Below are 13,769 nucleotides of genomic sequence, written 5' to 3' on the forward strand. Positions count from 1 at the left end.
AATCTGGTGATAAAATAAAGCAAAGCTATGTTTTTTTACCTACAAGCCAAAGGCCACACTTCTTTTGTACTCCCGCATTTCATTATTAACATTCAAAAAAACACTTTCAAAGTGCTTTGCAAATAGGATTCAGATTTACTTAATTATTGCATACTGTCATCTGTGAATCAAAAATGGTAAAAAGATTTTTTTTCTTCCACAGAACCTGTGAAACTTCAAATATTCCAGAAAAATGTTTCAAATTTAAAACAGACAACATTTCACAATACTGGCATAATATAGAACATGTAATCAAAACTGTCTGTGAACACAGTGAAGAAGATAGGTTTTAGATCTTCAAACGAGGAATCTGTCAATGCCCCTCTTACATTTCTCTTCAGAGTAAGTCTGCAACACCACTTCTGCCAATTTCTGCCACTCCCCCACTGCCAGGTTTTGCCTTCTTTTCCTCTATGTTAATAAATCTAACACAAGTGGTTTAGACACCTTGCTTTTGCATGCTATTAGTGCCAACAATCTACAGCAACAGTTCTCAGGTTTAGGTAATCAGTAATGGCATTGGAAAGCTTCTATCGAGAGTACTATCAAGCTGCTGCCATTCAAGTAGCAATTATCTGCAATAAGTGCTTATCCAACTCAATAACCACCACTCCATCAGCTCCAAGGAGCTGCAAACACTGTATGGCAGTATGAAATGGTTTTCATACCTCAGGTGAGAAATCAATCTATGCAACTAATTTGGATTCATAATTCGCATCCCTGAGTAGCGTGTGTTATACACAATAGTTAATCTCCCAGACCCTTCAGCCCCCCCCAAATCATGTATTCTTTGACTGACTCAATTAACTCTAATTGCTTGAAAATGTAGATAAAATTTACAGAAGTCATTCTAAGAGAGTGGAAAACCCTGTCACAACACACCGTTATACATTTCTGCATTCATCCACCTGCTCACTATCAACTGAGGGCATCTCCCTCAAAATCCCCTGCCAAGGAATAGTTAAAGTCTTTCAGTCTTTTAAAGCAAAGGAAACAAACAAAAACAAACAAACAAAAAAAAAGGGAGGGGGGGCTGGGGGAGAGGGGATATGTCTCCAAGACGGGAAACTATGAAGGGTCTTTGCTACACTCTCAATGCTGTTTGATACACAAGGAAAATGCATATTCAAGATGGCAGAACGAGGAGGTACTGCCAGAAACAGCAGAGACCTTCGACTCGCAAGTACAAAGATATTTTTGCCAACTCCTGCAAGCCAAGTGCCTGCTTTTTGAAAGAGCTTTGGTTGGGGATTTAATCAGTTTTGAAGTCCTTTCCCTGCTTTTTTTTTTTTTTTTAATTCCCCCGCCCCAGTATCGAATCCTTTCCACAGTCCTCAGCGTTCTCTCAAGCGGACCCAAAGCAAACGCTGCAACCTTCAGGAGTGCAACTGCTCGCTGGCAGCTGTGCACCAGGTACCCTGAAGGGGCAAAGGATATCTCCAACCACACAGCACTCCAGTTCCGGTCCTGGGAGCCCCTAAGCTTCCACCCAGTGTCAGGCTCTCTCTCCTGCCCTTCTCCCTCGAGTGAGGAAGACCTTCCAGGGTTTGCGCCCACCTCACCAACAGCGCCTTTCTGCCCCCACCGCGCAAAATGGCGGCAGCGCCGACGCCGCGCGAGCAGTGCCCTGCAGCTGGGCCGGCCGGCCGAGCGAGGGAGCGGGAAGTGGCTATTGCCACACGGTTCCTGCCTAGCACCGTCCCGAAGGAGGGCCACCTCCCACAGCTTGTGGGAAAAGATCGGACGGCTCCCTCTCTTCGCCGCGGCGGGATTTTAGGACTCTCGCCAGCACGAAATGGAGGGCGCCGGCCCGGCTCCGCTACAGCTGCCCTTGCTCTGAGGCGCAGTTTAGCCGTAGCACCTAACAAATAAGCTACACTCAAATCCTGAAACCAATGGGTAAGGAAGGGGCTAAATCCACATCAAAATGCTGGAAAAGGAATGTGGAGAGACTCCACTGGTGACAGATTTAGAGCTTCTCTAAACTTGAATTTATTGGGAATTGCTCTCACTGTTGTAAAGTCCTTACTCACTTTTACCTTGATATAAATTAGGAAAGGCAACTGATTGCTACTCTGTAATCAAAGTGATTCCTAGAGGAAGAAGTAAATACCTTGAAAATACTGATCTTTAAATTACGTTTTACTTTCTAGATCCTTAAAATATTTTCTGTTTTCTTACATTTTCCTTGCTGATGAACTAAAGCCACAAAGCTGCCTCAAACAATGTATTGAAGCAATTATCACATAAAGTACTCCTAAGCCTGAGAAGCAGGTGCTGTATTTTCTTTTCTCCCCCCACAGAGATACTGCAACTTACAATTCTGGACTTCCCACTAGAGCATAGCTTTTAAATTAGTAAATTTAAAATAAATCGCAGCACTGTCTCAGAAAGACTAAATTTTAAGCTGGTTCAAAGCTTCATGCCATTCAACAAATACTATAGAAACAGCTACTGTAAATATGTATTTGCTCATACATAAATAGATGAAAAGGAGGCAGAAGTTTGGTTGGTTTTTTTTTTTTCAGATATTGATTGATTTAACAAATAATTTTTATTTAATCAACTTTGGTTTTTTTCTTTCATGAAAATATTGATAAATTTTTAACTTGGCATTTCAAATTTTTAGACATTGTGTGTTTACATAATGACACTGTGCAAGCTCAGGTCAATTAGAAGTATGCAGGAAAGGTTATGCTCATTTCTACAATTTTGTGCATATGAGATCCTTTATTGTTCTTAAACTAACTTGGATCAGAACTGTGTCATATTACAATATTCCAAAATTTACACCACGTTTGGATGCTTTAATCTGCCTCCCCATCTAATTACTGGGCAGACAGCCAAGGGTAAGAAGCACTTCATTTCTACTGCCAACATGACAGGATCTTGGCCTGCAGAGAATAACAAAAGATTTGATGATAAAGATCTTCGAATACAATCAGGATTGCTAATGAACCCATTGTCTGAAATTAAATTCTGAACCCACCATATTTATTCAGTGATTTGAATAAAAATGGGGAAATGTTTGTGCTTACAAACATTGAACAAGCATTCATTTTATGCTTACAATAAATTCTGAAACCAGAAAACATTTTTACTTCTTGCTATTAGAGAATGCCTTCTTTGATTCTGGCCTCAGGCAAATTTCCATCTTAGTTCACAACATCTGCTTTTAGCTGACCAGACTTGAAAGTTTAAAGCCATAATACAAAGAGTTCATTTTTTAAAGCTATTTTCTCCACAATTCCCTTCCCTAGGTGACATCTCCCTTAACACACACACACAAATCACATAAAATATATAGCAAAGCAGTCTCTCAACTGCTCTGAGACAGTTTAATTTTTGATTTTCCCCATGCCTCACATCTGATCTGCCATATGTTTTGAGTCTTTCCAGCTAGTGGAGATCACATACTAAGTCACAAACCTGCATGTTCTGGAGCAATGCAACTAGAAAAAGCACAAACACCAGACATTGGTCAGTGATCCATATGATAACAGAGTAATACCCCGCAAATACAAAGCTGTTGGAAGACTTCAGTTTTGTTCTGACTTACAAATAGAACAAATAATCTATGTACAAATTTAATACAGAAGAGTATCAAGAGTTGACAATCATTGGTGTCGTCTCTCGGCTTCCTTTGTTTGGCTTTATCAACACTTACAGAAATGCAACAAAACTGTTGGTCTCTAAAAAGTGTCTTAGGTGGTAAGAGAAATCACTATGAAGTATTACAAGGCCTTGAAATCATAGGCAACCCCTCAACTGTTAAGATTTTTACCATAGGCTTGAAATAGCTGCAAGCATTCATTTATTAAAGAAATTGTAAGATTCAAGAAATTAAAAAACAAAACCAAAACATTTCCAGTTGTAAACCTTTTCCAGTCCAAATTGGGAAGTAAAAATACAACAAAAACTAAGTTGTTTAAAGGAGGAAAAGAGGAGGCTCTTCCATTTTATTTTGTTAGATAAATGGATTTACAAATGTGGGCCTAATGTTGCACTGCCTTTGGAAAAAAACTTAAAACAGGTGAATAACTTGATTCGTGGCAGCTGAAATTACTCATGTGCATAAGCGTTTGCAAGATTGGGTCTTAAGAGAGCTAAATGCAGCTCCCGCTGGGACCTGGCAATACTGCTCTGCATGTCAGCCGGAGGGAATCTCCCAGACCTGATACAAGGCACTGCTCCCCAGGGCTGCAGGAAGCAGCCTGCTCTTGCCATGCCCCCAACATATGCTTCTACAGGAAATTTAGCTCGTGAACTTTGGTTTTCATGTGGCTAAAGTAAAACATACTTAACACCATTTTTTAATTTAAAAAAAAAAAAAAAAAATTTCATAGAGAGGCAGAGAGAAATTATTTTCTGTACTTTTAAACCTTTTTCTCAGTTTCTTACCCATACATTTCTTAAGAGATTAACCCTTCCCACTGAACTCTCAAGTATAGACTAACCATCAGAGACCATTTTCATTATGCATAATATTAGAATCTTCAAAACAACAAAGTTAGCACATTTCACACTCAACTCCAGCCTGAAATCTCATCACATACAAACATTATGTCACATACTATTTAGAGATATTAGAAATTTTGCACATAATCAAATATTACATTATTGAGTGTAGGTCTTACAGTGGATATAGCTGATATTTTAAAAAATCTTGATATTTAAATCATAGGCTTAGTTAATAAAATGAGATATATGCAGAATGAAAGGAAACTAGATTAATGGCATGGTGGTATTTGCTTCTTTAGAAAGCAATTAATTGCTGTTTCCCCATTTGTAAAACATAAAAAAACGTCTCATTGATGCAGTGTCTGTGGAGCCTGCTTTTGAATAAATGACAAATAATCCTCAAAGTTACATCTAAACCAAAAATTATTCAGAAGCCCCTGAAAAGGAATACATTTGTAGGTATCTTACTTTTTATTACAAAATCTACAGATTTTTTCATAGAATAATGTTATAATTTGTAAACATATAAGCAGTTCCCATAAAAGTTAATGGTGAGCTTTGTGCAGGAACAGGGAACTTAAGTGATAATGATTTCTTGTTGCAGCGTGGGCCTATTTTTCAGTGTGGTCTTTGGTTGGTTTTGGTTTGTGGTTTTGTTTGTTTTCAAACTAGTTCCTTAGAGAAAATAAAATATTACTCCCTATTTTGGAGTAATATGCACTGCTTATGAATTTCATTTTGTGTATAGTTTTGGCAGTTTGTAAGCCTTCCTGTATCACTCTGAAACAGTGAATTAATATGAATCCAAAATATTAATCTTCCAGATCCTCAGTGCTACAAATGCACATCAGTAATACTCACAGACCAGTTGACTTTGAGTTAGGATTGTTAAGTAAAAGCCTTGCTGCTCACTAAACTGGCAAAAAAACCCCAAACAAACAAAACCCCAAACATTATGGAAACAAAAGATCTACACTAAGGAAATGTAGTTCTCAAGAAAATGGATGTTTCTCATCTTGGAAAAGCCACCGATATAGACATCTTAATATGGCTGAGGTATTTGTCCACATTCAAGGGACAGAAAAAAATGTGTTGAGTTTTGAAAATGAGAGTCTGATAGAAAATTATTTTTTGGAATATATTTTGGTCTACACATAGCATTTGAAAGAGAGTTTCTGTCTGTTGAAATATTTATTTTGGCTGACAGTGTTTTAAGGAGCAGATAAGAGGTAAGATGACCTTGATTCTGTGATAATGTGGCCACTTCTGTAGGCCAGATGCTTCTCAAAACCAATTTAGTTTCTTGGTTTTGTGTCCTTTCCATTTTATTCAGGGAAAACCAACCAACCAAACAAGCAATAAACAAAACAAAACAAAAAAAAGAGTCAAATGTCTTAGCTACTGTCATCTTTGAAATATTTATCTGAAGATTTCTAGAAGAGCTGATCTTACTCACTTCCTTTCTTCCCAACCTAGTTCTTAAATTTGAAATGTTAAGGTGGAATAAAGCAACTCAGCCACATAAAGCACACTTAAAGAAAACACATAATCCACATGTGAGGTGAATGGGGTCCAACCAATATGATTAATGGCTTGATGTAGTCAGGGCTAAGGCACATACATATTCTAGAAATAATTCTGATAATTTTAAACTGTCTTTCCTGGAATGACAGCCTGCTTACTCAGTTATTTCTAGTAATCTCCTGTGCTGTAGCTGTGCTGTAGCTATGCTGTGCACTTTAAGTTAAACAGCAACAATATGCCAATTAAATTTCTGCAGACTATATGATCTGAACACCCTACAGATCCTTCGCTTTTTCAAAGTTGGTCCGTGTATACAGATTTTGTTTGATCTCAGGTTCATGTCAACCTGGTTTTGAAACATGCTGTAACTAGAAGATATTTCCTTATGATATGTTAGGTATTAGGAATATGATCTATACTGATGGGAAAAAGAGTTCATGCAGTGATCTTTCTTCAGAGATTAAGTCTGTTCTCTTTGCATTGAGATAAAAAGCATACATTCTTAAAAGTTTGTATTTTCTCATGTACTTAATGTATTTTAACTTTTATGACCATAAAGAACATTGCCTTGAACCTAGTGATTAAGTTTAATAATTTGATACTTGGTAATACTTCACTGACTGCATCATAAAAAGGTTAAGTGCAAAACTGCGTATATCTGATACACAGCTTTAGAAAGTGCAGTCTGGTCCTGAGTAGAGCTTATGATATTATGGCAGTGCAAGCAATAAACAGTAGGAAGTACAAGTGCAGAAGTAGTATGTGTCCTTGCAGATGATAGAAGGGACATAATGCAACCTTCCCAACTCTGTATTAGATATCAGAATTTATTTTACAGCACATGGACTGTATTAATTTAGGAACTTAACATGACATGGGTGTTTGAAAGGTGTAAGGGAAGTGTTCTGTTGTAGATACAAGATGTCATTGTAGTACACACAAAAACTATAAAAATACCTAATATTCAAGTATCTATTATGTTGAGTACTTTTTCATTGTTCTTGAGTTCACTGACCTTCAGATCTCAGATCTAGCAATTCCATTGCATGTCTCCTGAAAACACTTGAACAGAACTGTTTTTCCAATTTAACCAAATCTGTACTTCTGTAAACACAACCAATGTTGCAATTTCAGATTGCAAATCCTTGTGAAACAGTTAAAATTCAAAACTTGAAAACAGCAAGTATCCTACATCCTGCAACACAGTAACTTGTACACCTGTTCAAGCTTTCATTTGGGGTACTTGAGGTACCAGTTCCTGACATGCTACCTTGTGAAAATAGACCCAAAAAACAAACAAAGCTATAAAAAAAAGTAGTAGACTAGAAAGTTGGAGTACACTTGCATTAAAGAAATTGTCCATCGCCAGATGGGTTTGTTCCAAGCAAACTCTGGTCTCCACATGGCCAAGCATGTCAGGAGTAAGCATTGAGTTAGATCAAACATGTTCTGGGAAACTTCCAAACTAAGAAATAAAGACAGTGACTGAAGCCTGGGGACTTCTCACCATCACAAAAGCATTTGAGATCAAAATCCCACTGCATTTTGGCACAAAATGCTGAAGATGGTTTACACAGACTCAGCTTATCCTCAAAGTAGCACAAGTGCTTTGGTGACAGTGGAGAACCTGAGATATCAACATGTTGCAAAGAAAGAGAAAAACTTCTGTCACACAGAAGTTTTGATAAAAATGGAAGAGGCAGCAAGGAACACAGTTGAAAAATGCAGTATTTCAACACACTACCAAAAGAAACAGTTAGATATGAAACACTTTCATAACAAGCTGACTACTGACAAGGATACAGAAAGTAGGTGACAGCATTTCAAAGTCAAGACATTCTACATACTTGTTGATGTGTTTACAACATAGATGAAAGAGCAGCTTCAAGATTTCGCAGAGAAATGCAGGCAGACACATTGACATTGATAAAGTTTTTAAAGCATCTTGTCATATAAAGCCATGAAGAAAACTTTATAATTTACATATTTAGACCAGCTATTCACTAATCAGTCCTTTCATGTATTAATTCAGACTATACAGACTTACTGGCTATTTTTTTATGAGATATCCTCTCTCATGAATATATATTTAAATATATAAAGATGGAATGGTCAGTGGACTGAGGCTGCAGAACTCAGGAAGCCATAATACTCTGGACAGTTTTGTGAGTCTTCTGCTGGGATGTGGTGTATGGATGTTTTACTGTAAGGTCCTGTGGCAAATAGAAAGCCTTGTCTTCCTATGCAATTCTGGGGAAGAATTTCAAACTTGTAATCTGGTAAATCACCACCAAGTCTGCTGGGGTTCTCCCTTCTAATTTTTCCAAAAAGCATTTTAGTTACAGCATTCACTCAAGATCTCTTTCTATGACGTGATTTCAATCCACATGTCCTACCTTCTGAGTGGAAATTCCCCTTACTTGGTCATTGGGGGTTTATGCACCAGGCCTTTCTCAGATCTTCCATGGTAGAGCCATTTAAAATGGTATAGAATAATTAAACCTTATGTAGAAAGGGCACCTATGTGCCAACATGATTGTGTCGCTCAGGAAAATCACCTAAGAGTTGTCACACACACTGCTAACCACATTGCTGAATTCCCCTAGGCTACAAAGAGAATGAAGTCATGTGTACTCTTATCCAAATACTTAGTTCATGCAAAAGAACCCAACCGAATACCCACTGTAAGCAAGCAAAGTATTTCTAGTGACCTCAGTGAAGTTTGTATCACAATTGCCAGGAGAGTCAAAAGGTCAAATCGATATTTAAAAGTAGAAAATGGAATATGTGCACATTCTAATAATGCTGGATTGCAAGAGCGGATTTTATGTAGCTTCCAAAGAACATTTTTGTTGTATTTTAGAATGAAAGAAACCGATTTAAAGCATGTACCTCAGCAGAACACTCTTGCAAATCAGACTAGCTTATAAAAAAAAAAATTAGTAAGACCACTTTATTCCATTCTATTCTAACCTAAACTGTTCCTTCAACATTGCTAAATGCTAGAAAGCGTGGCCTTCAGGTGTTTGTTAGCATTCACTACTTCTTCATACTTATTTAAGCACCTTATTTTCCTGTAAGGCAAGCTAGATTTGCAACATCTAGGTAAATGATTTTAAAATTTGGTCTTCACAAGCTTACTGCAAAATACCCACTGGGGGGGAAGAGAAAAAAAAAAATAATTGTGACAAGGAAGTGTTGTTTTGTTTCATGAGAAATCACTGACAGATTTATTTTTGGCTAATTAAACACTACCTGAATATCAGGAGAATGTTATCTATCTCCTGTCACCTTACTTCAGCTCTTGTTTTCCTCTTGGCTTAAGCCTCTACAGAGCCACAGTTTTAAGACCAGAGAATCCATAAGAATCTCCACTGTGAGTTCCTGCACGTAAAAAAACATTAAATTTCACCAAGTCAACCTCTTTTTGAGACCTGTAACTTTTCATTTTCTCTTAATCCTTTTTTGTTTTCTCCAAAGTGTGACCTTTGGCCTGTATTCATGATTTGTGCATAGACTTTGGAAGCAAAGGGATTTGAGGCAGAAGCATTTCCTTGGGCAAGAGAAGTGGCAACAGCAGGAGTACCAGAGAAAACAAAGTGTTAGGATAAATCTCTTTAAAAAAAAAATAAAATAGATATATATAAAAAAAAAAAATCACAATGCTGAGCTATTTCTCCCAGCCACTACATACATGTAGGGAAGAATCTTAATCACCGGCACATAAAGTACAGAATATAAATCTACAGAGCTTTAGAATTTACTCAAAGTCACAGTGGTCACTAGAAATAATGGTTACCAAAAACCCCACAACACAACCAACCAACAACAAACAAACCAAAACCCAAACCAAACAACCAGCCAACAAACCCCCCCAAACAAACAAAAAACAGAACAAAACAAAGGCAAAAAGGGAGTGTGAGCAAGAGAAATATGCCAAAGTTTTAAAACACAGACCGAGTTTTCATTCAGCTTCAGAGCATGTTATTTGTCATGTTGCCAGTCAGCACAGTGCAGCTGGCAGCTCTGCTATGTGAAACTTGCTTTTCAAATGCCAAAGGAGTGCAAAGAGATACAAGGCTGAATTCTATGACCACAATACCAACCATACAATAAAACAGTGCACATCAGCTTGGTGGCTGAGACTCCTGGAAGGGGTATCTGGATCCTGACTTCCCAACTTCGATAGCATCTGCCTCGGTCAAAAAGTGTTTCAAAAGTAAATTCTTACTTCCTCAAATGCATTACAAGCTTTTAAGACAGGGTCACTACTACTGCTTCTTGTCATCTGTTTCACAAGTACTAAAGGGAATTTGCAGTGGTCTTTCACACAGAGCTTCTGCTTTGTTGTTAGCTCGTGAAGTGTGCATTGTATGTTGAAAGGGTTTAAAATATAGCCCAAGTGTTACCTGATCCTTCCTATCTGACACTGAGAGCATGAAATATGCCTCTAGCACTAAATGCAGACTAACATACATTAGAAACCTGTAAGTACACACATATGCCATCTCTAAGAGCAAAGACAAATCTACAGCAATTATCTTGGGGAACACAATGGCAGCAAAACCACCCCAACGAGACCGCCATTGGTGAATACCCATCCCAAAAAAATAAGTGTTTTAGCTATTAAACCTTTCCTGCTAATTAAGCAGTTGTAGAGTATGTCACTGAAATACAAAGAATTTCAAAGACTCAGACTAGTTTCTCAATAACTGCTGCCTCACATCACTGGCAGTAAAGCACTGCTTTATTTTAATTATTATAACTGCTGTTTCCTTTGTTAATTTCTAGGATGTCCATAGGCATTATCATTACAATGGAGAAGATTTTAAGATAGGAGATACTAGTGTTAGGCAGTTAGGTTGGCTTTGTCTTTACATTGGACAGTTTGGTATAGATTTAAGGTGATGCTCAAGAAATTGACTGTAATAACATTGCACTTTATTTTGTTAAAACTGTTACCTTTCTGTTGAAGACCATTTCAGATGATGTGGTGAAGGACGACATAAGCAGGTCTGTTCCACAGAGCAAGAGGACACCTTTCATTGCTGACAGAGGACAGATAAGTAAAAGCTAGTGAAATACCATGATCACAGTTATCATGACACAGGAATTAAAATAGCAGAATGAAGAAATATGAAATTAATTTCCACTTAGAGTGAGTTGAAACAGAGTTTTCATCCTGGTAAGATTTTAATATCTCAGATTGCTTCACTTTTAAAATCCAATTGTTTTGAGACTTCCATCAAAACCTTGGGCAAAGGTAGTCTCTCCAAGTGGAACATGGTTTTGCTTCTGCTATTTTTCATCAGTTTCTAATTCATTCAGAGCAGTCTTGTAGAAAAATGAGATTTTGCATTATCTACATATTTCCTATTTTTGTTTCAATAGTGGAAATCTTGTCAATGTTATATGCTGCTGCCATAAAAACAAGTCATCTTTACCATGATGATTTGTATAGCTCAACAGCATGCAGTATGCATCCAAAATCACATACAGTTGAAACTTGCATTTTTATGTTATATTTTGACACTATATGGAGAACTGCTGATTATCTGTTTGGAAGGGAATAAAAAGCGCTGTCTTCATTAAATTAGGGAGAGGGGCTTGCTACTTGTCATAGATATTGACTAGATATTTGGTATTTCAAGTAACCGCTATTTTAACTATCAAAACCTACAAGAAATTTCTACAGAAATACTGGAAAAAAAGAAAACAGAGGAAAAAAAATGACACCAAACACAAAAGATGATGCTACATTTTGTTACGGTAACTGGTGCATTAAACCAAGTTTGCAGGTTAATAATCTTCCAATTCTCAGAAAAAAAAAAAAAAAAAAAGAGATAAAATATTTCAGTCATATACAGCCAACTTCTCTGGTTTAAAATGAGTTCCTTTTAAAGAAGGCAACAGTTCACACTGCAGAGGGAATTTTGCCCCTTTGCAATGCTCTATAGTTCTGAAACACTAGCTGGAAATAGGACTTCAAGGCAGTGGAGGGGAGCATAAGCTGACTTCAGGAGCTTTCTGTGATTCTGCATCCATCGAATCATTAGTACTTCTGAAACTTGAGAAAACTGGGTATTGTGTAAAATAGCTTGAGGGAACAGCTTCAGAACATGAAAACACAGTCCACAGGCAATTCTCTAAAAGAAGCCCCCTTTCCATAGTTCTGTCCTCCTTTTTAATATTTTAAGCTAGATGCCTTAAGTGATATATGTATTACTTTTCTTTCAGTGTAAAATTTCTCTCTTTGATGGACTGCTTTGGTCTAGGGGCCCCAGCACTGCTGTCTGGTGGGGGCTCTGAACCACTTCCCTCAGCCCGCCGGGGACCCAGCACACCTCCACTAGGGATGCTGCGGTGCAGGCTATGGCAGTTTTCTTCACATGTATTGCTTTCTTCTTCTGTGTGTGGGAATGGAGCAGTTTTCCTAAGAACTGTGGTTCTTTGTTCTTATGTTGGTAGCTCTTCAGAACTGAAAGTGTGGTAGACACGTGGAAAAGACCAGACAGTACCAATGCTGGTCTTCATTACCCAGTGAACAGAGAGGTTAATTTACATCAGTGTAACAGAGGTGTAACATGGAGCAAAACACAGTCTTGTCTATACTACTAAACCCAGATTAAAAAAATAAATAAATACATGAGTAGCTGAAGCCTAGGTTTTTGGGGAAGGGAGCTGGCAGCTTTTTGAGATTTAAAGTTTTTAATTTTTATTTTAAACTGTAGAATTTAGAGGCAAACTTTCTGTGAGTGGGGGCAAGGACTGAAACCACATCAGTCATTTTTTTGTGTGGAAAGGGTAAGCTTAGAAAGAGTTACTGGGTTTGGTTGGCAGTTTATAAAATCATCTGTAGGGGAGTTCTGCCAAACAAGAATAAAAGAGCTAGAGTTTAAAAACAGGTAACTATAGTTTCTTCTAGGGTTAGAGTAGCTAGGCCTTGCATGCATAAACTGTAAGAACAAATAAGTGGGCACAGTTTTACTTGTATGCAAAACCAGCTGTTAAGATTAAAATAAAAAACTGTTGTCACATCAGTGACAGCTTTAATACAAATGCTGTAAGCTTATTAACTGTGGGAGCTGATTCTCCATCACTCCTTTTCACACCACTGATGCCAAAACACAGAAAATGTGAATAGTAGCATTTTAAAAAAATACCAAAACACCGAAATACTTCAAAGTGAGCATTCAAGGGTAGAATGTGCACAGAATCCATTGTTTTAACGTGTGCATAAACCCAGTATATTGTTCAAACAGGGTACAGTACCATGATTTCCTAAAATTATTTTAATTTGAAGAATTTAATTTTGCTAAAGCAGATGTGGAACAGGTAAGTGTTTACTGATAGAAGATACACAGGAAAAGAAAATCATCAGTATCTAAAGGATGGTACTAGTAACAGCAGGGGAAATCGTGAGGTTACATTTGCCCACAAACAGTGTAAGAGAGAGGAAACACTAGCCTTGTGCATTGATTTAAATAAAAGCCTGCATATATGTTGTTAGATCATATTGAAACTGGTATTGTGTTAAGAAGATTCAGCCAATGAAGTTGTACTGATGCAAGTTGGGGCAGAATTTGGCCCTGCCCATCACATACATTATACGTGCGCTGCTCAAGCTCTTTAGTTTTGCTCTATTCTGACCTAATGGTTGTTTCTCTTGTCTGTGATGCTGACTTCATCCTTGGCCCTGTCTTTCTTCCTCTCCCTGTATCTTCTCTGGCTGCATATTACTGTTC

At 37.6% G+C, this 13,769-nt stretch overlaps 1 protein-coding gene across 1 annotated transcript in view; it reads right to left on the bottom strand.

Moving 5' to 3' along the window:
• Nucleotides 1-13,769, bottom strand: part of HFM1 (helicase for meiosis 1) — a 73,280-nt gene that overhangs the window by 36,346 nt on the left and 23,165 nt on the right. Inside the window, exon 6 of the mRNA XM_068141243.1 lies at nucleotides 10,987-11,072. The gene's annotated coding sequence lies outside the window, so the exon portion shown is untranslated. The remainder of the gene's footprint in view (nucleotides 1-10,986; nucleotides 11,073-13,769) is intronic.

This window comes from Melanerpes formicivorus, unplaced genomic scaffold, assembly GCF_026170545.1.
Source record: "Melanerpes formicivorus ecotype bairdi unplaced genomic scaffold, bMelFor1.0.p_v2 SCAF_7, whole genome shotgun sequence".
NCBI classification, from domain to species: domain Eukaryota; kingdom Metazoa; phylum Chordata; class Aves; order Piciformes; family Picidae; genus Melanerpes; species Melanerpes formicivorus.